At 45.3% G+C, this 7,297-nt stretch overlaps 1 long non-coding RNA gene across 1 annotated transcript; it reads left to right on the top strand.

Moving 5' to 3' along the window:
* The first annotated feature begins 3,922 nt into the window (after positions 1-3,922).
* On the top strand, positions 3,923-7,275 carry LOC130542020 (uncharacterized). Its single transcript, XR_008956238.1, has 3 exons — positions 3,923-5,117; positions 5,778-5,898; positions 6,486-7,275. It is a non-coding gene; the product is annotated as an uncharacterized LOC130542020 (long non-coding RNA).
* The last annotated feature ends 22 nt before the right edge of the window (positions 7,276-7,297 follow it).

The following is a 7,297-nucleotide window of genomic DNA, read 5'->3' on the forward strand; positions in this document are numbered from 1 at the left end:
TTCTTTTGAAGTCCATTAGCATCATAAATGGATCTGTACCCTCCTCACTTTCAATCTGGAGGTGTCAGAGTCTCTTGTAGATAGCATATGAATGGGTCTTGCTTTTTTATCCAATCTGATACCCTGTGTCTTTTGATTGGAGCATTTAGCCCATTTACATTCAGAGTAACTATTGAGAGATATGAATTTAGTGCCTTTGTAGTACCTGTAGAGTCCCAGTTTCTGTAGATCGTTTCTGTTTCTTTCTGGTTTACATTACTTTTGGGCTCAGTCTTCGCTTAGAGGATCCCTTTTAATATTTCTTGCAGGGCTGGTTTAGTGGTCATGTGTTCTTTCAGTTTCTGTTTGTCCAGGAAGCCCTTTATTCCTCCTTCCATTCTGAATGACAGCCTTGCTGGATAAAGTATTCTTGGCTGTATGTTTTTCTCATTTAGTACCCTGAATATATCATGCCAGCCCTTTCTGGCTTCCCAGGGCTCTGTGGATAGGTCTGCTGCCAGCCTAGTGTTGCTACCCCTTTAGGTTAGGAACCTCTTGTCTCGAGATGCTTTCAGGATTTTCTCTTTATGTCTGAAATCCGCAAGGTTCGCTCTTGTATGTTGGAGTGTTGATCTCTTTTTATTGATTTTGAGGGGGGTCCTCTCTATATCTTGGACTTGTATGCCTGTATCCATCCTGGGATAGGGAAATGCTCAGCTATGATTTGCTCAAATATACCTTCTGTCTCCCCTCTCTCTCTTTCTTTGTTCTCGGGGACCCCAGTAATCGTTTTGCATTATGGTATTGCTGATTTCTTGAAGCCTCCCTTCATGGTCCATTAATTGTTTTTCTCTCTTTCCCTCGGCTTCCTTCCTTTCCATCAACTTGTCTTCTATGTCACTTACTCTCTCTTCTGCCTCACTTACCCTAGGTGTTAGAGCATCCAATTTAGACTGCATCTCAGTTAAAGCATTTTAAATTTCAGCCCGATTAGATTTTATTTCTGCACTAAGATTCTCTAGTCTCTTTTATGCTTTTTTCAAGCCCAGCTAATAACTTTATAATAGTTATCCGGAATTCCAGCTCTGATATTTTACTTATATCCATATCAATTAGATCTGTGGCAGAGAGTATTGCCTCTGGTTCTTTCTTTTGTTGTGAATTCCTCCTTCTAGTTATTTTGCTCACAGAAGAATGGATGAACAGGAGAGCAAAATCAAAAATATTAACCACGACCCAAGCAAAATCCACACTAGACAAATCCAAAGAGGTCAGAAACCAAAAAAGAAAAAAAAAAAAGGGTAGGGGAGAAGAGAGAATATAATCTCCCAGGTGTTCAAAACAGGTGATCCACTTGGTCTTGGGTATATTTTAGTCTGTTTGTTAAAAGACACTAAATCCCAATAATGTAAAATCACCAATGTGTGTGTGTATGTATATATACATATACAGAAACATAAAATTGAATAAAGTGAAAAGAAGCCAAAAAGGAAGAATATATCTAATGTAAATGTAAAAAAATGAAAGTTAAAAAAAGACTTAAAAGCAAAGAGTTGATAATATACGAAACTAGTTGAAAAGGAAAAAAGAAAAGGAAAATTTTAAACTGAAAGATCAACAAATCACGAGAAAACCTTTGAATTTTATTTACTGTTTTCCCCTAGTGCTTGCTTCTAAACTTGGTGTTCACCTGTTTTTCCACATGGTTTTCTGGGGGAGGGGCCCACTGTGCTGATTCTCAGGTGTCTTTGCCTGGGGGGAGTTGTACCCTCCATTTCCAGGGGGCCAGGCTCAGTGTAAACTGCCTCTAGTTGGTCTGTATGGCTTTTGTTCCCTGAAGGCTTTCTGGGCCTCTTTAGAGGATGAAAACAAAAGTGGTCATGCCCTGATCTCCAGTCCCTGTGCTGAAAGATCATGGTTCCCTCTCTTCAGTAAACCCTCAGGGATAAGGGGTCTTCACTTTTGTGTATACCAAACTCTGCAGTCTCCTGCAGTGCATGCCTGCACTGATCCTCCCAGGAGAAGGCGGAGGGTCGCGGCTTTTCTGTCCTTTGCAGGGCCCCCACATGATAGCTGTTGCCTGACCAAGCCGCGGTTTGAGGTTTATGGCAATCCCCCTCCTCTGCTCCCTGACCCTAACAGATTTCCCGGCTCCAGTGCCTGGGAACTCTGCTGGCTCAGGTACCCCTGTTTTTCCTGTGACCCTAGGGATCCTGAGACCACACTGCCCCACCTGGGATTCTGCCCCACCTCGCCACCTGAGCACCTTTCAGGCAGGGACGTCTCTCACTTGGAGCAGATTTCTAAAGGTCTGATTTTGCACTCTGGGGTTATGTCACTTTCCTGTGGACGGCTCACACAGGCTCCCTCTCCCTGCAGATGATCTTCCCATATGTCCCCACAGATTCATTTCTCCGCACCTTCTACTTTGCAAAAAGTGGTCACATTTCTCTTTGTAGAATTCCAGCAATTCTTTCTGTACATCTCAGATTGAATTCATACGTGTCCGGAAAGACGTAATAGTTATCTAGCTAAATTACAGGGACCAGATGAATTGAGGTCCCCTGCTGTTCCATCATCTTGCCTCCCTCCCTCTATGTATTACTTTTTAAAAAATATTTATTTATTTTAGAGAGTGAGCAGGGGGATGGGCAAAGGGAGGGAGAATCCTGAAGCAGACTCCCTGCTGAGCACAGAGTCCGACACGGGGCTCAATCCCAGGACCCTGAGATCATGATGTGAGCCTAAACCCAAGGTAGCCACTGAATTGACGGAGCCACCCAGGTACACCTCCATTTGGTTGAAATGTTAAACACAGGGGTGCATGGGTGGCTCAGTCAGTTAAGCGGCTACCTTGGGCTCAGGTCATGATCTCAGGGTCCTGAGATCGAGCCCCCCATCAGGGTCCCTGCTCAGTGGGAAGTCTGCTTCTCCCTCTCCCTCTGCTACTTCCCCTGTTTGTGTTCTCTCAGTTATTCTCTCTCTCTCTCTCTCTCAAATAAATAAATAAAACCTTAAAAAATAAATAAGTGGTAAACATATATATTAATTCACAAGATAACTGATGAGGGGCAGAGCAGACTCCAGGCCCACAGTGACTTGGCATGGCCTTAGCGTTCCAGGCTCCTTCCCCTACGTCTTGTTGTCCTAAGGCTAGTTCCACTCAGGTTTGACAGAAGACCTTCAGGGATATTTGGACTTCAGCTCCCCGGCTTAGAACACCAAAACTTTGCTTCCTTGTAGCGTAGACCAGGGAGAGTTTAGGCTACCGTAGCATTTTCCGGTTGTATAGACCAGAGAGTACAGGCTACTCTAGCATTTTCTAGGTTGTAGCAGTTGTGTTTATTTGTTCCTGGTTTTCCCACTATGACCTGCTTAAGGGATGTGGAAGGACTGGTACCTAATACAGAGCCGGGGGAAATACTTAGGTAGTCATTCGTAAGTTTCACAAAACAATCCTGGATCTCCTTTCCTATGGACACAGAACTTCTGGTTGAGCAGAGTTGTCTGATTGGCTCTGGCCAGTGAGTTTGCTGAGGGAATAGGTGGTGGCAGGTCTTCTAGGTGAGGTATGAGGTGAGGTTATGTGCTCTCTAGGGTCCTGGAAAAAGAGTTAGCCGCATGAGTAAAGAGAGGAAAGAAATGGCCACTGTGGGGAGGTTGAGGGGCCGTGTATGTGAGCACCAAGAGGGATGGCCGAGTCTGTTGACATTGGTAAGGGAGCACCAAACGTGCCTCTGTTGGCCTTTTGAGGTAGATGATTTTCCTCCTCGACCTGGGTCCTGAGAACTGGGCCAGAACCTAATGACCTCTATTCATCTGCCTCCTTTCCTCTGTTCCAGGTTTGCAGTAAGCCTTGGCTACTGGCATGACCCTTACATCCAGCATTTTGATAAGACTGTCTAAGGAGAGGAGGTCCTCCGAAATTAACAGAGGCAAGTGACCCCCTCCCTCCCAACTTCCCCTCATCAGCCCAGAGGCCTGAGGTTTTAGGAATTCATGCTTAAAAAGAGAGTTCACTCTCTCCAGGCATATGAATGTGCTCCTATCGCAACATCCTCATGAACACAGTGTATTATGAACCTTTTCATTGTGGTTAATCTGATATGGGAAAATGTTATCTTACAGTAATTTTGTTTTGTAATCCTCTGATTTTGAGGGTGAAGTTGAAAATCATTTTTGTATGTTTAAGAGCCATTTATATGATCTTTCACTGTGAATTGTCTGTTCAAGGAAGGAATTACTTTTTTGGCTTTATTAAAGCGGTAATAACAGTTAGGCTCTGCAAGTCCTTTCTATCAAGGCAGAGAAAGGATTTGAGGTGGGAGGGTGACTCAGTCTCAGCCAGACTGAGAAATTAACCAAGTGACCACAGTCCTTGTGTGTGCCAGGAATCCTGGCCCTAAAGATGGAGCCTATGGGTAGATTCTATAAGAAATGCAAAGAACGTTTAACGTGGTGGTCCCTGAGAAAAAGGACGTGGATCTTACTTGGAGCTCAGGATGAACCCAGGCATTAGGAAGATGGGGCCAGGCCTGGCTCAGAGGCCTGAAGCCTCCCTCCTGGGCTCCTGAGGAAGCTTTCTATACCACTGCTGCAGAGGCAGGGACCCACCTCGGGGCCTTGGGAGCTGGGTGCCCGAGGCAGCATGTCAGCCAGCCTGCCTCTTCCTCTGCCTGGGCTGGCATCTCCAGACTGGGGCCCACTAGGAGAGTGCTTCCCAAACAGCGTGTGGTGAGCATTTTTAAAGTTTTTTCCCAATAATCAGCCTGTTGTGGATGATACTCTATAACATACAATAAAAATGATTTCCTCGAAAAATAAGAAGCCAGAGACACGTAAAATACAAGCTCAAATTGTGTAGTAGCAGAATCAATAGGACTGCAGTAAGTTTCTAAATGCTACTCCAATTTTGTTCTTAAAATAGTTAAGCGCAAGGCTTTAGAACACAGATTTTATCTTCCTTTCCCCCTCTTTTATTTCCCATCCCCTTTGCTCCAGCTCCCCACTCCGGAGCTAAACAAGTCCGTTTATTGGGCAACGTTTACTCCTGGCTTCCCCTCCCACCGATGCTCTGTGAGGCCTTTTTATAAACATAGTGGCTCTTACCCACACAGAATGGAGATGAAGGGAACACGGTAAGAAATACTTTTTTTGTTTGTTTTGACATTTATCTGCCCCATTTCCTGACCCCAAAATATTATTTTTGTCATGATCTCGCAATTCTGAGTTTGAGCCGAGTCCTGAGTAGCTTTCACCTAGCTATGAAAAAGCACGTTTCCAAAAGGAACATTTAGATCTGACATTTTGATGTAAAACACTTGTCTTTCCCATGTAAAATAATGGGACATTTTATTTTAATTTTTAAAGATTTTATTTATTTATTGGAAAGAGAGACCATGAGCAGGAGGGGCAGAGGCAGAGGGAGAAGCAGGCTCCCAGCTGAGCAGGGAGCCCGATGCAGGGCTTGATCCCAGGACCCTGAGATCCTGACCTGAGCCAAAGGCAGACGCTTAACCAACAGCCACCCGGGTGCCCCAAGGGGCAATTTATTTGTAAGATCGTTAATTCCATTAAATCATTAAATAGATTGTACTTACTTTGCTTGTAGCAGCTTTAAATTAAATTTAAGAAAGGAAGAGAATGTGAAAGTCACTCTTTCTCCCATGAAGTCCACAATAACCTGCTGACCCGGAGGAAGAGCAGAAGTGTCCTGATTTGCTTTTCTCCTGGCGTGTGCTCTGCAGGGATGATATCCCACCTCACTGAGCAATAGCTTGTCTCTGTCTCTCTCTCAGGATATTTCGCTCACGTCCATGGCGTCAGTCCGCTTATAAAGGCATTTCTACGGAAGACAGAATGTCATTGTCAAATTCTAAATCTTGGGACTGGGGTGGATACCACCTCTGGAGATTAAAGGTAAATGAAAATTCTGCCTCTTCTTTCCCAAATTGTTTCACCTGTGAAGGTGCCCGCCTGGTTCAGAAATGTTAAAATATATTCAGAGGGAATGCAGTGACGGTCTGTCTCGCGCCCCCGTCCCCAGATGCTTGCGCCTGCTGCCCCCGTCAGCCACATACTTAGTGTCCCCAAGCCCTGGTGAAGGATGGGTGCCTTTCATCTCATCCTTTGCTGTTACAAACAGGGCTTAGGATAAAAATCCTAGTAGACATTTCCTCTGCATGGGTGGAAGAACCCTGCCCGTGGAATTATGAGAGCCAGAGCCCCTGCATCTGCCATATTGGCAATAACGAAGATTTTATTGTCATCCTGCTAGTGTCTTTGGTACAGGCTGGAGGTGCACACGGCTGGGTGATTGTGCGATGACACAAAGGCCTTTTGCAGCTATTCCCTGATTTGGTCCCTCACCTGCTCTGTTAGGGAGCAAGAACAGGTGTAACTGCGCTCACTCACAGGAAAGGAGACGAGTCTGGTTAGTGGCAGAACTGGGACCAAATGGGCTGCAGCTCCTCTAAATCCAGGTTCCTTCCCTGTTCTCTACACAGAGCCTGTGCTTGTTCAGGGGGGTCTCTGCGGTCTGTTGGGCTGTGGTGCGTCTGTACCTCAGTGACCATGGTGTGGTGGAAGGAACGGGAGCAGAAGGCAGTGGCAGAACGTGTGCAGTGTGAGTGGAAGGCACTGGAGAAATGCCTCCTCTCGGCCCGACACCGTTTCGACTTGGTCCCGACATTTGGATTCTCCCCGCTGTCATGTAGGTGGGTTAATAATGAACAAATCTGACATTTTTATTCCTGGGAACAAGGTACATTGAGACTTAGGTACCCCTTCCAAGAAAAAGGTTCTCTCTCAGGAGTGAGGAAGGCGAACAGCACAGGGTCAGTAAGATATTGTGGAGGTGTTTTGTTTTGTTTGATAATTATATTGGTCCAAAGGGTTTTTTTAAATATATATGTTTCTTAAATAATAAAAAATAAACAATGCTTCTTTGCTTCTTGGAGCCTGGGCCTGTCGGGCCAAATTTAGCCCACTCAGCGTTCGTCGTAAATAAAGTTTTATTGCAACACAGCAACTCCCATTTAGCTGCATCTTCTCTATGGCTGCTTTACCAGCATGACAGCGGAGTTGAGTAGTTACAAGAGAGGCTGTCTGGCCTGCAAAGACTAAAATACTTTCTGGCCATTTACAGTAAATTTGCTAATCCCTGTATTGAGAGGTATGTGCTTGTAGAACGGGGCAGGGAAAATTTTGGCTGCCAGTCTCGTTGTCTCATGCACCTTCCCCCGGGGATGTTCCCCCAGCTGCACCAGCAGAGGCAGCGGGTCACAGGCTTTTTGCTGCCACCATCGTGGGAGCTCGT

The sequence above is a fragment of the Ursus arctos genome, unplaced genomic scaffold (assembly GCF_023065955.2).
Source record: "Ursus arctos isolate Adak ecotype North America unplaced genomic scaffold, UrsArc2.0 scaffold_290, whole genome shotgun sequence".
In the NCBI taxonomy this organism is placed as follows: domain Eukaryota; kingdom Metazoa; phylum Chordata; class Mammalia; order Carnivora; family Ursidae; genus Ursus; species Ursus arctos.